At 37.5% G+C, this 21247-nt stretch overlaps 1 long non-coding RNA gene and 1 pseudogene across 3 annotated transcripts in view; one reads left to right on the top strand and one right to left on the bottom strand.

The window, feature by feature from the left end:
- Positions 1-10556: 10556 nt before the first annotated feature.
- Positions 10557-12270, bottom strand: LOC138830995 (high mobility group protein B1-like; annotated as a pseudogene).
- Positions 12271-15721: 3451 nt separating this feature from the next.
- Positions 15722-21247, top strand: part of LOC138826513 (uncharacterized) — a 43219-nt gene continuing 37693 nt past the window's right edge. The window contains exons 1-2 of one of the 3 annotated variants that reach the window (XR_011371731.1): positions 15753-15800; positions 19966-20110. This is a non-coding gene — a long non-coding RNA (uncharacterized lncRNA). Of the gene's footprint in view, positions 15801-19965; positions 20111-21247 lie in introns of all 3 variants that reach the window. The other 2 variants (XR_011371733.1, XR_011371732.1) reach the window with 2 other exon arrangements.

Raw genomic sequence — 21247 nt, 5'->3', positions numbered from 1 at the left:
TTTCCTGTAACCACTCCACCCAAAATTGTAGACTGATAACTCCCAGCAGAAAGTTGGTAGTTGAGCTTCTAATCTACTTTAAGGTGAGATGAGGTTGTAAATAAATCCAAAGAGAAATCAAGTGTTATATAATTAATTTTGATCTGTTACCTGGCTTCTGTTATGTATTAATAATGTAGCATATTCTACTTTCTTTAATCTTCCCAATAACCAAGCTAGATGGTTAATACCTTTAAGACTGAAGAAATCACCAGACACTGGTAGATCACATTTGTAATCCCAGCTACACAGGAAGCTGAGGTCTGAAGATCACGGTTTAAATCTAGCTTGGACAGGAAAAGTACATAAGACTCTCATCTTCAATTTACCACCCAAAAACCAGAAGTGGCTCTCTATGGCTCAAGCAATAAAGTGCAAAAAATGCTCATGGACAGTGCTCAGGCCCTTAATTCAAGCCCCAGGACACTCTCTCTCTCTCTCTCTCTCTCTCTCTCTCTCTCTCTCTCTCTCTCTCTCTCTCTCTCTCTCTCTCTCTCTCTCTCTCTCTCTCTCTCTCTCTGTCTTTCTCTCTGTCTCTGTCTGTCTGTCTGTCTGTGTCTCTCTCTTTCTCTCTCACACACACACACAAGGAATGAGGGAACAAAACACTAAGAGGCAAAGTAACTTGTTTCAGATCACCCAAGACCTTCAGCCATGAAGCTAAACTTTGGACAAATTCTCTTTTCTCCCAAAGACCTACTTGCCCATATACTCAATACTATGTACTGAGTAAATAATTTCATAAGAGAAAAACCTTCCTTCATTTTATATTCTGTTGCATTTGACCCTTTTATATTTCTATTATTTTCCTTGGTGAATTTGGTAAATAGGTAGGTAGCAACAAGATCATCTCAGACATTTTTTTTTTTGGTATATGTCCTGGAAATTGAACTCAGGGTCTCACATAAGCTAAGCATCACCTAATCACTGAATATATCCTCAGCAGAATTAAGATTATGAAGACAGATAAAATTAAAAAGTCAAAGGTAAACAAAAGGTTAGAAGAGAAGAGGAAAAGCCTGAGATTATGAAAAATATAAACAGAGCAGGGAAAAAAATTGAGAGTGACCACTGGGTGTTTGTTCTACCTTGGGTGCACTGACCTGGTTCACAGTAAGATATTACTGTGAACATGTGATCACAGGTCTCTTGCCAAGAATAATGTTATTTGGCATTGTCTCTCTACATTTCGTATAGTTCCAAGGGAGAAGCTCACGATAGTGACTGAATTACACCCTCTCCAGCAATTCTTGTGTTCTAAAGTGCCCCTGAAAGTCTTTAGTGGTTAATCTCATACCATATAAATATTTAATTCTCCCTTTAGTTACATTCCAGAAGCTTGTTTTCAAACACTAACACATTAGCCTTCAGTTTCAGCAACCACAAATTGAGTTAATCTACTCTAATGTCACCACTGGAAGCATGGATATGTAAAGTTGGCCTTGCTCATTTTGTACCTGGCTTTACCACCTATTAATAGCATAGTATCTCATATTTGGAAAGATGAAGGTTCAAATACTCAGCCAAGATTGACACTTACTTCTCCACTCATTTTTGTTTTGATGAGATCCAAAGTGGTCTTGTAGTTGTGTTTGAACATTTCCAGTGTAGGGAATTCATTCCTTCAGGGTGGGGGGAGAGGAATGAGTTCTCCAACCTTTGTCAATTCTGAAATTTATAGAGTGCAATGCAAACATTTCCATAGTAAAAAAAAGAAGTCACTGACATGTTAGTGACATAAAATCAAAAAGACTTTCTTGATGACACTATGTGCTTATTGCAGCCCTCTTCTTGGGATTCGGACTGAATAGAAAGCCCCTCCTTAAGACATTTCTGTCCAACCATTCATTGGTCAAAACAAGTCACATGGTCTCCTCTCATAAGGAAGAACAAGTGAAAAGACAATCCAAAGAAAGGCAAAGGATACTTTGAATAATAACATACTTTGCCACATATTCAACTAATTATCCACTAATTCAACACATTATCTGACTAATAGTCAACCTGTGATTCATGTTCGTTGTTATTTTTTGCCAGCTCTACAAATCATCAGCAATTTTAATTTATTTTTTAATTTTTTTCTAATAGTCTTCATCCACTTCCTCTGTTATATGCACGTAGTGGCCTCACGCAGCATCCTTTCCAGAGCATATTCAGCTGTCTTGGTCATCCAGGGAGAAGCCTGTACATCTATTTTTTGTTTGTTTTGGGTTTTTTTTTTGGGGGGGGTCCGGTCATGGGGCCTGAACATTGGGCCTGGGCGCTGTCTCTCAGCTCTTCAGCTCCAGGCTAGTGCTCTACCACTTGAGCCACAGCGCCACTCCGGCTTTTTTCTTTTTGCTTATGTGGTGCTGACGAATCGAAACCAGGGCCTCAGGCATGCAAGGCAAGCGCTCTATCACTGAGCCATCTTCCCAGCCCCAATCTATTTTCCAAAGGAGAATCTCTTGATGTGCACTCCTTCAAGATAAGGGTTTGGCTGAGGCAAAAATGCTTTCATTAAACAGAGCCCTTTTTAAGAGGTTATGCAACTTTTTGAGCTACCAATATTTTTATTTTTTCAAATATATGTATATATCTTTGCTAATGATTATATACATAAGAGTGGTCTCTGAGATACTTTATGTATTTAAAAATAAGTCTTTGAGCACTTTTCAGAAGGTGTATGGCAAATTCTTGACCATTAGTTTAATTAACCTGAAAACCTTTGGAAAGCTAAAATGGGAGAAAAAAATGTATTGGCAAAATTCTTCAAACAAACTGTTGTTGCCTAAGATTGGTTCAGAATAACATTGGCATTGAAAATAATTATTGGTCTTGGATCAAATCCTAATTTCCTTTTATGGCTTTGGACAAGTTGAATAATCCTGACTTTTAACTTTTCTAGAGAGATGGAGATGATGAGTTAGCTTCCTCTTGTGGTTGTTGAGAGGACAAAATGACACAGTTGGGGGACTCAATAAGGCTATTTCTGCTGGCAATAAAAGACGAGGCTCTTCAACAGATCTTTAGATCACTACAACTATTCATATAACCCTTTTATTTCCCTGGGTTTATTCTTGTGCTCCTGAAATCTTTCATTCCCCATTCTGCATTTTCCAAGTTTTATTAATATAGTTTTAGAGGTTTAAGAACATATTACAGTGAATCATCTGGAGTATCTCAAGGTTCCATTTCAAACCCATGTTAGAATTAGAATACAAAAATAGAAACAGTATGGGGCTGGCAAGGTGGCTCAGTGGTAGAGCGCTTGCTTTGTATGTATGAAGCCCTGGGTTTGATTCCTCAGCACCACATAAGCAGAAAGAAAAAAAGTTGGAAGTGGTGCTGTGGCTCAAGTGGTAGAGCGCTAGCCTTGAGCTGAAGAGCTGAGGGACAGCGCCCAAGCCCAGAGTTCAGGCCTCATGACTGGAACACCCCCCCCCCCAAAAAAAACGAGGAGTAGAAACAGTACATTTTTTACAAATTCCCAGGTAGGGTGGCCAGATAAAATATAGGATACACAGATATATTTGAATTTCAGAGAAAAAATAATTTTAATATGTCTGTTTCTTGAAATATTCAGAATAATTACAGCCTATTTCATATTTAAATTTAGCTTAACACTTTTTTGTATATGCCAGTCCTGGAGCATGAACTCAGGGCCTGGGTGCTCTCCTTTAGCTTTTTCTCTTAAAGCTGATACTCGACTACTTAAGACATAGCCAGTTTTGCCTTTTTACTGGTTAATTCAAGAAAAGAGTCTCACAGACTTTCTGCCTGAGCTGGCTTCAAAACTGAGATCCTGAGATCCCAGTCTCCTATCTGTGATAGAGGGGTGAGATACAGATACCCAGCTTTGATATTGTATTTTTAATTGCTAATTTTATGAACCAATCCTAGGAATTCTAATGCATACTAAATGGATGATCACTGTTATAAGATGGAAAAATGCTCAAATTCAAATTCATAACTTCTTCTCCAAAGATGGAAAGGAGAAAAGAAAAAATCCTGAGTCCCCCAAACAAATATTCAGAACAAATAGAATATAGTTCTGATTTTCAGCATACATATTTATTTTAGTAGGCACAAAGGCAACATTTGAAAATCCAGTGGGCAGAAAACATTTACTTTATTTCCCCTAATACTATTCTAGCTGTGGGTTGGACTCGCTCTCTCTTACTTGCTTACGCTCAACTTCTCATTTTTTCTCCTGCTTATTATATAGACAAATTCACACAATATCAACTAGTACCTACTCATCTTTCATTTGGTATTCCTCTTTAATTTTTCTGGAAAGTACTCTGCTCTGTCAGCCCAACTTTGACAAATATCGGAATATCTCAACACACAGGCAACTTTCTTCCCCCTCATAAGAAGTCTGGATTCCTGAACTTCCATTTTTCTGATGGGAACTTCCTAATTCTAAGTGTTCTGCTTTATCTGTAAAAGAGTAACAAGGCCAATGAAACATTCAGGATCAGAAAGTTAAATGGGAGATGAGACTTCATTCTCAACCTTGTTATTCCTGGACCAAGACCATTTCACTCAATCATCCACTTAACTCAGGTTATTTCACTTGGATTACTCATTTGTCACTTTAGGCTGTTGATTACAGCACAGCTATGCAACTTTGGACACACTTTTTAGAAACAATGTAAGTCTTCATTTCCTCATTTTTAAACTCAGCTTTGCAATAGTATGTGCATTAAAGTGCACTAGATTTAATGAGATAAGAATTTTGACACCATAAATCCATTCAGAAAATATTATTAGGGCTGAGAAGTACTTGCCTTGCATGCATGAGGCTCTGGGTTCGATTCCTCAGCACCACATAAGCAGAAAAATCTGGATGTGGCCCTGTTGCTCAAGTGGTAGAGTGCTAGCCTTGAGCCAAAGAGATGAGAGACAGCGCCCAGGCCCAGAATTCAGGCCCCAGGAAAAAGAAAAAAGAAAATATTATCCATTATTAAAACTAATTCTTTTGAAGGTCTGGTTCTCTTTGTGTTGTTCTTTCAGATAGAAAGAAAATGGGAAATTTAAATGAAAATTAGAAAATGAAGAAACTTCAATGTCTGTATAGTGAGATACTGTTTGACCTATGCTCATTTTTTTCTGAGAAAATACTGTTTATTACGTGTCACTGTCCCTGAATTTGTCACTCTCACTCCTACAATTTTGTGTATAAGCATAATGACAAATGTAGCCATTTTTAACTAGACTCATCCTTAACTAGCCTAAGGAGTAACCAACAGAAATATTAGCATTTTTGGTTAAAAGCAGGTATGAAACTAGAAAGAATAATTTAAACATAGTCATCTGATCTACCTTTCCTATATAGATTAACTTTTTAAAGTTTTTGTTTCTTTAATAATAAATATGGCATCACAATATCATCTAATATCACTATGTTCATCTTCTCCCATATACAATAACCAGTGTGCTATGATATTCCTAATGGATGAGATACAGCAGCTTGTATGTGAATGATCTCAAAGCATCCATGTACTATATTGCATCTGTATTTCCATCTGTTAAAATATTTATAAAATGTTCAGAGCAGGGCTGGGAAGGTGGCCCAGTGGCAGAGTGCTTGCCTTGAATGGATGAGGTCCTGAGTTCGATTCCTCAGCACCACATAAGCAGAAAAAAGCTGGAAGTGGCACTGTGACTCAAGTGATAGGGTTCTAGACTTGAGCTGAAGAGCGGAGGGACAGCGCCCAGACCCAGAGTTCAGGCCGCACAACTGACAAAATAAAAAAAAAATGTTCAGAGCAATGCTACTGTGAATAATAGGGAACAAAAAGTGAGTTGTATATAAACACATGCATGCATGTGCACATGCTCACACACACACACGCACAATGTATGTTCAAAATATTGAATAAAAAGAAGGAAAGTTATCTTTACCAGTAGTTCTCAAGTCAGGGTGACTGTGCAACACCAGAAGAAAAATAAAAATAAAATAAATTCTCCTTTCATTATTGTATCAGGTCTTGCATCACTATCTCTTTCTTCTTAGGAGCAGCATACAACAGCCAAAGAAAAAGGAAAACACTAAGGTGGTTCTTAAACTGCTTCAGAGCAGGCTCTGTCAAACACATTTTTGTGGAATTTGGTATTTGATCATTTTAAGGAAAGAAGCATGAGGTGAGAATTGGAATTTCACAGAACGTTGTTACATTGATTTTTGGCTTAAAGCTTTTTTCTTGATATTAACTGTACTTCTGGAAGGGTGATAGATGGTGTGATCACTCTTAACTCTTTTAAAACTCTAAGTGTCCAACTTTGTCTAATACTCATTAAGATGTGGCATTTGTCAGTATTATCACACCTCTTACAAGTAATAAGTCGTATTATGCTTAAGTATTGTACATAGGTTCTAGAGGGGAGGGAGGGAATAATGGGAGAACAACAAGGGAGGGGGTAACAATGCTCGACAAGAAATGTAATCACTGCCTTACTCATGTAAATGTAACCTCTCTATACAACATCTTTACAATAAAATTAAATTTAGAAACAAAAAAGTGTGCCTTAGAAATGTCTAGTGGCTCAAATACTCGGCCTTTGAATGGTACAAGGAAATGAAATGTGTGCTTGACATACATTTGATCTTTCCCTGTCTACTAATATTCCAACATTTCTGTGATATTTATTTAATTTTTATGTAATTCCACAGAGTTCATTGCATAAATATTGGCATTCAAGTATCATGTGTAAGAAAAGATACTCCAATGAATATTCTCAACTCTACAATGCTCATCCATTAGACATTTCATTCAGGAGAAAGAAAAAAGAGAAAGAAAAAAATTCTTGTTTTTAGGAGTGGCATATATTTTTAAGTGAAACACGTAGAGAAAGCAACAATATAATTCTTATATTGCCTTGGTGGACTGAGAGTGAGAAGAGGGTATATTCTTGAAGAAATAACCATGTGCCAGAAAGAACTAATTTGTAGGAAGAAAAAAAACTACTACTGAAAAATGCAAACTGAGACTGGTCCGATGTCTCAGGAAGAAATAAGACTTCTATTGAAGTTGAAACACAGGTATTAGAAAACACACAGATAACTCATTGCCATCTTTGGCAATGAGTTCTGTGACCTTGATTGGGTTATTTTATTTCCCAGAGCATCACACCTCTGGTAGGAATGGGGCACTCAGCCTGAAGTGCTGATGTGTATATCTGCTCAGTGGTAGCTACACAATGGCTCAGAGACACAAACTGCTAATCTAGACTGAGTTTGAAGGCTGCTGCCAACATTTAGCTATTAAACTCTGGCAAGTTACTAAAATTATCAGTGCCTCCATTTACTCATCTGAAAATGGAAATAATAATAAAACACACTGACCTTTTATTGCTACAAAAATTAAAGTTAATTTTATAAAATACTTAAAAGAGTAAATAAATAAGCCTCATGATGTAAGGAAGGCCATTCAGTTAGTATATTTTCTGGACCATACATGCCTTGTATTTTTATTAAGTATAATACCTTATGCTTAATATTGTGGGGATATATAAACTAGTAATTTTAGGAATGATAATGAAAGAAAATGTAGCTTAGTCATAAGTAATATTGACAAGGGACCATAATAAAAGTAGTATATGATACCCATTGAAAAGAACAGCCATTGCTGTATTTATAGTTCCTAAAAATAAGTACTCAGGAAGAAAAAGAAGAAAAATTATGCTAAAGATAGTGCTGGGTTAAATAAGATAGGGAAGGCATTCCTTGTAAAACCAACAATGGGTTCAAATACACAAAAGCATGAAATGACTCTGTGTGTGTGTGTGTGTGTGTGTGTGTGTGTTACAGAGAAAAGTGAACCATTTAGAAAAGATGGATCATATGATGTGTTGAGGTCATCAGATGACAGAGGACAATATAAAGAAGTCTTTTTGAATGACATAGACTTGCTTTTTATGTTCTTTCTTCTTTTTCTCCTATTTTTCCTTCCTACTTTCTTCCTTCTAAGCATATTTATTGTTAGCTACAATGTATTAAAATGTGCCCTTCCTTTTATCATTAAGCTTTATCACTAGAGAAGTGATGTTAGGGAATTTTCCTCCTATCAGCTCTAGTATGATATATTTTTTTCATGTCAGAAGCAATAGGATTAATATTTCTCCAAGTGGGCTGGGAAGGTGGTTCAGTGGTAGAGCGCTTGCCTTGCATGCCTGAGGCCCTGAGTTCGATTCCTCAGCACCACATAAGCAAAAAGAAAAAAGCCGGAAGTGGCACTGTGGCTCAAGTGGTAGAGTGCTAGCCTAGAGCTGAAGAGCTGAGGGACAGCACCCAGGCCCAGAGTTCCGGCCCCACAACCAGACCCAAGTTACAATGAGGGTCCAAACAGGGCTCTTTCATTAAACATCAGGTTTGTGCAGTTGTCCCTGGGAGCTTGGTAAAAAACAACAACAACAACAAAAAAAAACCTCACAGAATTGAAATGAATTGCTTTGAGATCTTCAAAGCTGTAGAACCCACCGCAATTTGGTGGCACAACTTTACAAGTTGGTGACAAATTCCTTCTGAAACTGAAATTTGATTTATTTTTAGAAAGAAGCATAAGCTTGTGGTGTTTCTTTCTGGTGTAATTACATCTTGGTGCTGGATTCAAATATGAGTGTGCTATTGACCTTAATTGCTGCCCATTGGTATTGCTATTTTATCTAGCTAACTTCATGAATTTTATTGTAAAATTTATCTAGTAAAAAGTTTTTGTCCAAATCTCCTGTCCAGAGTTTTAAAATGAAATACAGACTTCTTCTAGTAATTCCATACATAGATCTGTATCTAACTTATGCAGAGTTATTCATGTAGACATATTCTCTATGTTTATTGTTAATAGGAGAGTGGCTGTAGGAAAACAAAAAGCTAGTTGAGTTAATAACCCACTCAACTATTCTTCAACAGAGAAATAACTACATATATTGTGGTGTAGTTTATCACAAGGTATTATGCAATTCTTGTAAATAATTATGTACATATATGTACACATTCTTTTATAAATGTATGTATTCTGTTATAAACTGATTTTTAGGACATGCTTCTAAATCTTAGAAGGAAGATAATTGGTATAAGAGAAAATTCCAGTCTGTGAGACATATAAATACTTATGTGATTTTCAGTTATTGAACATTAATGCTGTGTATATATGGACTTTTATTGCACATGAACGCTGTGTATATATGGACTAACTTTTTTATGCTAGCACTGGGTCTTGAACTCAAGGCATTGTGTTCTTTTTTCAGTTTAATTTAATTTTATTGTAAAGGTGGTATACAGATGGGTTACAGTTATATAAGTAAGGTAGTGAGTATATATCTTGTCAAACAGTGCTACCCCTCCCTCATTTTCTCCCACTTTCCCTCCCCTGACACCCTCCCCACCAAGTTGTAAAGTTCATTCCCAACATAGTATCTTGTGAGTATCGCTGTTGCATTAGTTCACCCTGTGTCCTTTGTCTCACCATTTTGTTATTCTTCTTTCCTCAGACAAATGTATATACAAGACACAGGGTACCAAAATAAAAACAGTGACAACAGGGGATAAACCAAAGGAAACAAACAAACGAAAAAAGAGATTCCTTCCCACAATACATTAAAAAAAACCTTTTGTTTCCATATCTTGGAGTTCACTTCGATTAACATCATTTTATATGGTCATATGAACATAGCTATTGCACTATTGTGATTCTCTGCTAGGACTATACTAAACATACTAATTATTACAAATAGGGCAATGCCATTCTTTTTGATAGAAGTTATTGCACATGAATGCTGTGTATTTATGGATTTTTCTTTGCTTGTACTGGGGATTGAACTCAAGACATTGTGTTCTTATCTGGCTTTTTTTGCTCAAGGATGGTGCTCAACCATATGTCCACTTTTGGCTTATTGCTGGTTAATTGGAGATATGTGTCCACAGACTTTTTCATCCAGGCTGGCCTCAAATTGTGGTCCTCAGATTGGATTACAGGTATAAGTAACATGAAAAATTACTTTGGGTGGACATGTGAATGAGGAAGTGGACAAACTTTTCAGTGTGTGTGATTTGTACTAAGTTTTAACATGCTAATGCTTCTTTTTTTAATAAAAAATTGTATTTACTAGAAGCATTCAGAATGTCAACAAAACAGCTGCAACTTTTTTTTGCAATTACAGAGTTGTATTCAGTTAACAGAACAATTATTTCATATAAGCTGTGTCAGACAACTGAAGATGAAAAAACTACCGTCCCCATATGTAACTAATTTGTGCTGTGCACCAACAGGAAACTGCTTTAAATTTCCATGCCAATTTACAACCCCCATACTGTACCAGGCAAGGTTAGTGGCTATTGAAAATACCACTAGGACAGCGCTATCTAAAGTCACATTCGGTAGTGTGTTAACTATACAAAAAAAGACACAATACAGTTTAAACACAAATCTTACACAGCCTTACATTTCAATTTTTTTTTCTTTAAAAGGAGTGAGTTGTGTACCAGGGGGTTAAATGCTTTAAAGACAAGAAAAAAAAACTGCACTAGAACCAACTTATTCAGCATCATCCTCTTCATCTTCCCCCTCATCCTCTTCCTCCTCTTCTTCATCCTCTTCATCTTCCTCCTCTTCTCCTCTTCCTTCTTCTTCTTGCTCTTTTCAGCCTTCACAACTCCTTTTTTTTTTTTTTTGCTACCTCAGGCTTTCCTTTAGCTCGGTAGGCAGCAATATCCTTTTCATACTTTTCCTTCAGCTTCGCAGCCTTCTTTTCATGAGGCTGCTTGTCATCTGCAGCAGTGTGGTTCCACATCTCTCCCAGTTTTTTTGCAACATCACCAATAGACAGGACAAGATGTTCCCCTTTGATTTTAGGGCGATACTCAGAACAGAACAAGAAGGCGAAGGAGGCCTCTGGGGTACATTGGGATCCTTGGACTTCTTTTTTGTTTCCCCTTTAGGAGGGATGTAGGTTTTCATTTCTCTTCCATAACGGATATGCCTTGGCCATATCTTCAAATTTCCCTTTCTTTTTAGCATACAGTCTTCCACCTCTCTGAACACTTCTTAGGAAACTCTGAGAAGTTGACGGAAGCATCCGGGTGTTTCTTCTTGTGCTGTTCCCCGCAAGTTTGCACGAAGAATGCATATGATGACATTTCTCCTTAGGATCGCCTCTGCCCATGTTTAGTTTTTCCTCCGCGAGGCACAGAGTCGCTCGGTGCCCGTCCGCCTCTCACCTGCCCCTGCTCTATGGAGCTCAATGTACTGCAATGGCTGTTGCTAATGCTTCTTTCTTTAAAAAATATTTAAAGGAAAAATAGGTAATAGAGAAAAGCTGCTTTTTGGTCAGTTCCATCGTGGCCAATTGGAGACGAAGTAATATGCCATTTTGATAATATGCCATAATATTAGTATATTACATATTAGTATGCAATATTAATGCTTCTATGAAAAAACCAATAGATCCCAGTCACCGTTTTATGACAAAGGCATTTTCAATATCTCAGGAATATCTAAGGATTTCAAAATGAAAATAAATGGTTTTGTTTCAAAAGAAAACATGTTTCATACACTTCAGGGGAAAAAAGAGAGAGGTTGTTTCCAGAAAGAAAGCAGGACCCTAGTGAATTCCCATTTGCATTTTGTGTGTCCTTGAGGTAAATATAACCTTAAGAAAAACTATTATTGCAGAGAACACTGTAAAATTGCTTTAATTTCTCTATATCCAAAGGTAAAAAGCGTCAGAGAGCCCATGGCTCTTCACTTCAGCTCATCTTGGTAATATTTCTTTTTGCTCTGGAACACAGTTAGCTCTTGGGGCAAGAGGCCAACTTTTCAGTTTCTGCCTTTCATAGTTTCTGTCTTCCTCTCTGCTTCAGTGCAGGTCAGTCACACAGATAAGCATTATGCCCGGAATAAAACTGGCTTTGTTTATCTGGACGAATAAATGAATGGAACCAGTTATTTTCATTGGCTTATTCTGGAAGGAAACCAAACTAATTTCCACAGACCTTAAATTGGACCCAAACCAAGCTACTTGTCCTCATTAATAAGAAGAGCAATAATGATGAACTCAAGTATAAAAGGAAAAACTTTTTCAAAGGTAATACCTAGTTGCAGCCAGGAAAGACATGTGGTTAAAGAGGAACTGAAACTGAGAGTGCTGAAAGTTCTGAGATACCCTACTTCTCCGTTTGGGGGAATGGTGCCTTGTGGGCCCAAGGACTCTTTCTTCTGTTCTAGGTGCTGCAGTTTTCCTGCAGACCATGTTCCTCATCCAGCCAAGAAAACAGGAAGTATTTGCGTGGCGGCGTCTCAATGTTTCCATAGAACTCTGGGTATCTCAAGAAAGTTTTAAAACATGTACCTTTATTTCCAGGATTCCCAACAGGTGGCTTTTTTTTTTTTTAATTGGTTATGGGGCTTGAACTCTGGGCCTGAGCACTGTCCCTGTGCTCTTCAGCTCAAGGTGAGCACTCTACCACTTGAGCCACAGCGCCACTTCCAACCGTTTGCTCTTTAAAAAAAAATTTCACACATTGTTCAAGGAGCAGTGAGATTCTCACTTCCGTTGTATTCAAGTAGCCAAGTATTCTCATCAGAGGTCTATTTTTCAGCTCATGTTAGTCCAAAGGGTATTATACTCTTCTCAGTTATGATTCATGCTGGGAGTGGGAGCCAGGTATGGTGGCTCATTCTTATAATCCTAGCTGCTCAGAAGGTTACGATCTATGAATTGTGGTTCAAGGCCAACTAGGACAGAGAAATCCATAAGGCTTTTATCTAAAGTTAACTACCAAAATTCCAGAAGTGGAGTGTGGCTAAAGTGGTAGTGCCAGACTTGAATGAAAAAACTCTTTAGGCCTTGAATTCAAGCCCCAGTATTACTACACACACACACACACACACACACACACACACACACACACACACACACACTATTCATGACTGGCCTTTTGATTAATACAGTCATATATATGTTAAATCCATATATGTGTGTGCATAGAAAATATATTAAATATCACGTATGTGTTTAACTTGTTATCTTGCTCAAAGTTAGGAATAATTTCTTCAGTTTGGTTCTAGTGTTTTATTATTCAAATTTTGTTGAGCTATTTTGCTCAGTATTTATTTTTGAGATACTGAGGATGAAAGAAACTCTGACTAGAAAAATTTGTGAATAATTTCAATCAAAGATTAGTTTCTCCAAATACATGCAACTAAATGAAAAATAAAACATAAGAAAGAAAAAGGAAACCAAGGACTCAAAGAAAGCAAATGTGAAAAATGGATTTTTAACATATATTTTATTGTTATTGTAGAGGTGATGTAGAGTAGAGGGGTTACAGTTATATAAGTCAGATAAAGAGTACATTTCTTTTTGAACAGTGTCACCCCTTCCCTCGCTCTCTCCCAGTTTTTTTCCTCCCGTCACCACCCACATGTTGTATACTTCATTTTCAACATACTGTCTAGTGAGTACTACTGCTGTACTTGTCCCAGCCTTTCTGTGACCCCCCCCCAAAGACAACTAAACTCACATAGAAGACAAATGGTAAAGAACAAAAACAGCAGCAACAACAAAAATCTCGTTTCCATTTCTTGAAGTCCGTTTCATAAAATATTATTTTATATAATCATATGCATATAGCTTCACATTGCACTCTTTTGTATTAGCTACTTTTTCAGATAAGGTCTCATGATTTTAAGATCTCATGATTTTATTTCAGGTTTGTATGGATACAATGAAAGGTACACTCTACCATACCTAGTTTGTTGATTGAGTTAAATTCTTGCTAACATTTTACCTTGAACTGAGATCTACCTGATTTCTGACAAAGATTACAAGTGTAAACTTCTATGTATTTCTTCCATGCACTCACATGGCTTGATATTAGGAAAAATATCCATACATCCACAGACATTTTAAGACAAATCGGATCATACTGATAGAGTTCAGGACATGCTACTCCCAAATGTGTCCTTTGGAAATATTGATTATTTTGAGCTAAGGGCAACTGTAAAACAGGAGGTATAAGAAGAGCATCTTGACCTTTACTTTCCTCCCTAAAAATAGGCTATAAATCTGTGAGGAAGATGTACTCTCCCTCTCTGAGCAAGAGAGGAACTTAAAATCACTGACTCTCTACAATGTACTAGAGTAACCATTGTTTTCCACTAGTTTTTCCTTAGTAATTTTCCTACAATTTACTGCCCCTGGGAACACTTTCTTATGCTGTGATACCATAAACTTTTTCAAATAATAATATACCCTTGGACACTTTAAAAATATAATCAATCTCCATTTTACCATTTATAATGTTGCATGGCTACACAAATTTATTTGCATGTATTTCACTAATTGACTATGGATAAACATTTAAATAGTTTCTAGTCTATTTGTAATAAATAGTACTACAACATGTGCATTTGTTGGGTAATCTATTTGGATTTCATTTCTAAAAGTCATTTCTGATAAATATTTAAAATATTTGAAATGTCTTCTCAATTTGACTCCAAAACTGTTGTAAACTGCACCATGATTTTAGTATATTTATAGGGCATTTTGTACTTCACAGAAAAATTACTTGGGAAAGAGCTTTTAGATGAAAGATGTGGTCAGGTGGGAGGCAGAACTAAGAAATGAAGATGATTGGAGTTATACTTCTAAGAAAAATAACCTGTAAGAACATTGGGATGAAGGAGTCTCTGCAGTATACTGCCTGCTTAGCATGCACCAAGTCTTGAGTTTAAACCCCAATAAAGTATACAGATGCAATCTCTCTCTCTCTCTCTCTCTCTCTCTCTCTCTCTCTCTCTCTCACACACACACACACACACACACACACACACACACACACACATACATACACACACAAAAATAATAAAGAATATAGAAACATTAGTAATAAAGTTCAGACACTATAAAAAGTAATTACAAAGCTATGTGTTAGGGGACATAGTTCAAGTAATAAAGTGCCCCCGTAGGTTCTGAGTGCATATTCCAGTATTTCCCCCTTCCCAATGTACATATTACACAAAGTCAGGCACTCAGTTCAGACATTGTCAAGAGATCACTCTTATGAAACTTAATGACGCACAGCACAGAGGCAAAAGAGTTTTAGTAGGAACGAGTTTTAAATGTTACAGTTTTGCCTGAAAAATTAGACACAATAGCAAAATCTTTCCTAAATATATTTTCACTTATAATATTACTGACTTTTCATTGGCTGGTAAACATAATCCATCTTTTCCTCCTCAGATGAAAACTCAAGTTGTCTCCTTCCATTCCTACAAACAACTTGTTTTAGACTCTAACCCTACTGAGTTAGATTTAGTTAGTCATTAACCTCTAGGACAAAAACAAAACAAAACAAAAACAAAAAAAAACCCCAAAACCCTAAACCTTTAGAAATAGCACTTATCATTTTGAAGGCTTTCCAAAGTGAATTAAGATATTGCTTACACTTCTATGATTTCTATCTAAATCTAGAAGTGTTTGTTCTGTGGCTAAACCTATAAAATCATTAGTTGTGTAAAATAAATGCTTGGTAAACCTTGAAATAAAACTAGTGTCTTTCTGGGTAAATTGTCCAATACTCCTACCCTTTCTCGGTGCCCAGCCTCTTCTGTTGGTGCCAGTGTGCCCTGCAGGCCTCTCCTACTCCAGTTCTGCTCAGCAATTCAGACAGAACATCCTAGTGGACTACACCAGACCAGACGGTCTTCATTGTACAGGCATGGGAAGAACTCTGCTCAGTAGAGGAAGCCAGGCAATTCCAGTGACACCTGCAATAAGTAAGTAAGGCAAAGTAACAGGGAGATGTACTGTTAATATCATTTTCACCAAACGTCAATTTACTTAGTTTTCAAATTCATCAGAGTAATGCACATATGCATACTCTTGAAAACTCAAATAGCTCTAGAGAGGTAAAAGGGAAGAGGGGGAAGCAGGAGGAGGATAAGAAAGAGTAAGAGAAGGAATGAATATAAACACATTTTATTATATGCATGTATGGAAATGTTCTTATGACACCTTTTACCATACAGAATATGGTAAATATAATATATTCCAATAAGTATAATATATTCCAATAAAGAGTAAAAGAATTAAATGGCACTTTTGAAATTTTTAATAAAAGAGCTTTCCTGTAGCAATGTCTCACTTCCAAAAGCAAGATATTTTAAATATTCATTCTATTTATATTCAGCCCCAAATTTCTCAACTACTGGCTCACTCCATTAATTTTTCTTTTTTCACCATTACTGAATGATTTTTTATTTATGAACAATATAACCACAAATTTCCCTTTATGAACACCACACACCCCAAACTCATGTTCCTCTTAACCTTCTCATTCAATTATAGCACACTTTGGGGTTAAATCAATATTTAATATTTACCATTGCTAAAACTGTACATATTACTAACCGCTGAACCACTTCATGTTTTGTAATTTTCTATTTCTTTTTCTGGGTTTTAAAATAGCCTTGCCTGTTTCCTTTTCTTAGTTTGGACCCTCAAATTTTCTCCTACTGCTGTTAACTCTCAGTAAAATCAGACACATGAGCCAAATTATCTTTGCCACTCCCTTCATTAAAGTAGGCTTCATGGGGCTATCTGGCCTTCCCCTCACAACTGCTCGTGATGCTATCATCCAGGAATTTCTCTGGTCTTTATTCGGAGTATCCCTATCTTTCTTCATTTATAATCAGTCTTTCATGGTTTGAATTTCATGTGTTCCTCTTTTGTTTTTTTTAATTTGCTCTTTGTAAAAAAAAATCTTTCTTTGTCATTTTGAAGCAGCAAAGGGAGAGCAGTCTTTTGTAAAGGAGACTTGAGGGGTAAATATATTTTGGTATTGCATGTCAAAAAATACTTCATTTTGGCGTTAAATGATGGTGGCTGGGAATGGTGCAGAATTCAGGGGTAGAAATCACCGTTTCTCAGCATGTCGAAGGCATTGCTTCTGTTGGGCATGGGCCCAGGGTGCTGTTGAAAGTCTGATGAAATCTGAGCCTGACTCTGCATCCTTGTAAAGAGATCTGATTTTGCTCTCTGGGAAACTTTGAGGCCTTTCTTTCATCCATGCTTTTCTGATGATGAATCTTTCTTCATTAGTGTGGTGTGTGTGTGTGTGTGTGTGTGTGTGTGTGTGTGTGTGTGTGTGTGTGTGTGTGTGTGTGTGTGTGTGTGTGTGTGTGTGTGTGTGTAGTGGTGGGGGGGGGGTTAAGCAGTTCTTTCAACCTGAAAGTGTCTCCTTCAATTTCATTTTTTTTCCATTATCTGTTTGATAATACTGTCCCCTCTTTTTAAAAAAATCCCTTCCTGGATTATGAAATTCATATTAGATGCATCGAACTCTCATCTTTTCTACCTTGTTTTTCTTTTTTTTTCTAGTTTTATTAATAGTAACCTTTTTTAGAATTTATTTTATTTTATTTGTGAACATACTGTACAGAGGGGTTACAATTACATGGGCAGGATAATGCGTACATTTCTTACCAAGCATTGCAACCTCCTCCTTTGTTTACCCTTCACATCCCTTCCTAGCCTCCCCCCTCCCCCCATCCCAATCCTTCTCCTCCCCCTTTTCCCCCCTCCCCCCCCCCCCCCCCCGCACCAATGTTGTAAAGCTCGTTTTGGACATGACAACTTGTACTTCTCATTGTTGCAACAGGTCCACCTGTATCCTTAAACAACTTGTTTTTCCCCATCTCCTCCACAAGTTATACTGACATCAAATATAGTGAAAGCAGGGGTTATACTGTGGGGGAGGGACATACAAAGCAACAAAGAAATAATCTTATAAATGCGTTAGAAACACATGCATGGAAGAAAAAAACATTAAAATACGTATCTAAGGGTTCATTTTCCTAACATCACATTATCTGACCTTTTCCACTTGACTCATACATATACTAGATATTGCAAATAAGGGAAACCATGGGACCTATGTTTCTTTGGGCCTGGCTTACTTCACTTAATACATTTTTTTCCAAGTTTTTCCATTTCCTAACAAATGGGGCAATGTCATTCTTTCTGATGGAGGCATAGAATTCCATTGTGTATATATACCACATTTTTTTGATCCATTCATCTACTGAGGGGCTTCTGGGTTGGTTCCATATCTTAGCTATGGTAAATAATGCTGCAATAAACATAGTTGTGCCGGTAGCTTTATTGTGGTCTTGTTTGTAAACATTTGGGTAAATGCCCAAAAATGGGATTGCTGGGTCATAGGGGAGTTCTATGTGAAGTCTTTTGAGGAATAGTAACCTTTTAAAAATATACATTAAACAGTACATAGTAACACTTCTATGCAATGGGATCGTATTGGCCCTGTCTATTAATTATTCTTTTCTATCCCCCATTTCTTATCTACCCCTATCCTCTCCCATTTCCTTTCTTTTCTGACCATCATAGTAAGATTTTCTCAAATTTTTGTGTTTTAATTCTTCTGGATTCCCTGATATGGTGATATTTTGATTTTCCTCTTTGCTGGATGTTCATTTTTAATAGCACTCTGTTACCTTTCATGGCTACCTAATCTGCACTTATGTGTGGAGATATTATTTCCAGATACTTGTCTTGGTGCACCATTAATGGAGTGCTTAAGAATTCAGACTGCAAGGAGTTCAGAGGCTGATGCTGCCATTTGCTGTTTCTATGGGCCTTTTACAACTTCTCCGACCTCTGTCCATTAGGTTTTCACAGTTAAATGGAGAAAATAAGAGCACCATATAAGGTTTGGGGAGTTTCAAATGAAACCAATGGGCACCAAGCCCTGAACACAGCACCTAGGAAGTGTAAACACTTTCCTTAAATGCCTGGGGGGGGGGGGGGCGGTCCTTGGCTCAGCATTCCTATTTAAGAATGAAGAACTATAGCTGGGCACCGGTGACTTACGCCTGTAATCCTAGCTATTGAGGAGGCTGAGATCTGAGGATTGCGGTTCAAAGCCAGCCCGGGCAGGAAAAGTCCATGAGACTCTTATCTCCAATAAAGAAGAACTAAACGGAGAGTTGGAAGCTCTCAGTGTGCTTCTAAACTTTGGAGCTGCCATGTGAGAAATCTACCTGGTAGAGAGAGACCAGGCAATAACAAGAGTGAGGGACTGTACCAGCTGTTACTTGCAGACAAATGAAGTGCCCCATGAGAATCCTCAGTCAACTTACCAAACTGAGAGAAGTCACAGTGACAATAAATGATGGCTGATGATTTACACTACTGAGTTATTTAGCAATTGCTAATGATGGGGAAGACAATAGCCCCAGAATGAGCACAAGGCCACACCTAGTGTTTAGACCATGAGATGCACACATTCTAATTAGCTATCCAGAAACAGCCTGCTGACCTCTCCACCCAAAGTCTACTTAAAACAACCATGTCTGCTCTACAGACATTGTAAAATATCCATCTGTCTTTGCAGTTAAAAATAGGTTGTCAATAGGCTTGACTTCTTGAGGAAGATAATTCCGTGTTAAATGATGTGCCATATAATGGCTAAACGTGTATTGGTTTAAATCATGGTAAAGATATTACACCACTATTACACCGAGATTTTTGGACTTGGAACATCTTAACAGAGACTTCATGTGAAAAATGTATTTATTTCAAGTCAGTAGACACTGTTTACATTTCACTGCTCACTTTATTTTCACCACTGAAATGAGATTAGTCTTCACAGAAAAAAAAATCGTTGCTACGAGGAAGGGAAAAGGCAGACAGTAGTCAAGAGATCTCACAGGGGAGATGGCAACTAAAGCATCTAAATTGAAACACTTCAGTTTAAACAGCTATAAACCTTGCAATCAGCCATTCAAAATGTAACTGTCACTATCAGCTATACTCCTTGAAATTTTTACTTTGCATTTATTTGAAATGTTTCCAAACTTTAAGATAAGCATCCTATTACGTTTAGCAGGGAAAATTTTAACTCTTCTAATTAAACCCTCACAGTGAACTCTGGGGGACCACTCGGCTGCGTGGAAGATATGTACTGATTTCTATTGCAACTACTGCCAGTGTCATCCACAGGTTCCACTTAATTCATCAGCAGTCAAGGGCCGTGTATACGAGTGTGCAATGGAGCAGAGGCTATAATGTAAGTAAACTGCACTTGCAAAAGGAAAGATTTACATCTTTCAGCATCTTATATTACTTCAGGCACAATGTAGCCACTGTTTCAGTGGGTCACTTCCATAGAAAGAGGAACTTGGATATGGATTGTGGTCAGGGCAGCAGTAAGCTGGGATTGGAACAGTGTTCTCAACCTTAAACATGCATCAGAATCACCTGGAGGGCTAGGTGATACGGATTTCTAGACATCACCAGGGTTTGGTTCCGTGAGTCTGGAGTAGGTCCTGGCATAAGGCCTTAAGTGTTGCTATTGCTGCTCACCTAAGGACTACTCTTTCAGAGTCACTAGAACAGAGTTACTGCAGTCACTAGCACAAGCATCTATATGCATAAAGTGGTCTTGTGCTGTATAATACACACACATACACAGAAAACCCAGAAAAAAATTTTTTTTGTCAGCCATGGGGCCTGAACTCTGGGCCTGGGCACTGCCCCTCAGCTCTTCAGCTCAAGGCTAGCACTCTATCACTTGAGCCACAGTGCCACTTCCAGCTTTTTCTGCTTATGTGGTGCTGAGGAATCAAACCCAGGACCTCATGCATACAAGGCAAGCACTCTACCACTGAGCCACCTTTCCAGCCCCAGAAATTTTGTAATTAGTCATTTGTATTCTTTCATATTTTCTTATGAAAAAGGACACATTAAAGTATACTGAGTGAGTTGAAGTTTTTTCAGAGATAATAAAACTAGATTGTTTGTCTAGAAACATGCTACCAATGGTCTTCACAGCCAAGGCATTGTCATTAATCACCTTCAAACCTTACTAGAATGTTGTGAGGAATGTATCTATATCACTCTCTACATTTAAGGCAACATGTTCTGAAAGGCTAAAAAATGGTCTGAACCTCCTCCCTGATTTGGTTACCTAGGTAAGGGGGCTTCTATTGTTAACACATGGAGGATCCTGGATAAACCATCATGGCTGGGCACCCTATAGAGGAGTCAGTTGTCAGAAACTCTTTATGGAAGAATATTGCTAGACCTGCTTTGTGGGAAGTTGAAGAACACTACACAACAGAAAGCATTTTCTTCAGTGTTACAGGGTCAGATTTTTAGTGCTGACTAGAAACTCTTTCCCTGTCACTTATCCTTAGAACTGAGG

This window comes from Dipodomys merriami, unplaced genomic scaffold (genome assembly GCF_024711535.1).
Source record: "Dipodomys merriami isolate MVZ:Mamm:240054 unplaced genomic scaffold, mDipMer1.0.p SCAF_1, whole genome shotgun sequence".
Classification (NCBI taxonomy): Eukaryota; Metazoa; Chordata; class Mammalia; order Rodentia; family Heteromyidae; genus Dipodomys; species Dipodomys merriami.
This window is presented reverse-complemented; position numbering and strand designations above follow the sequence as displayed.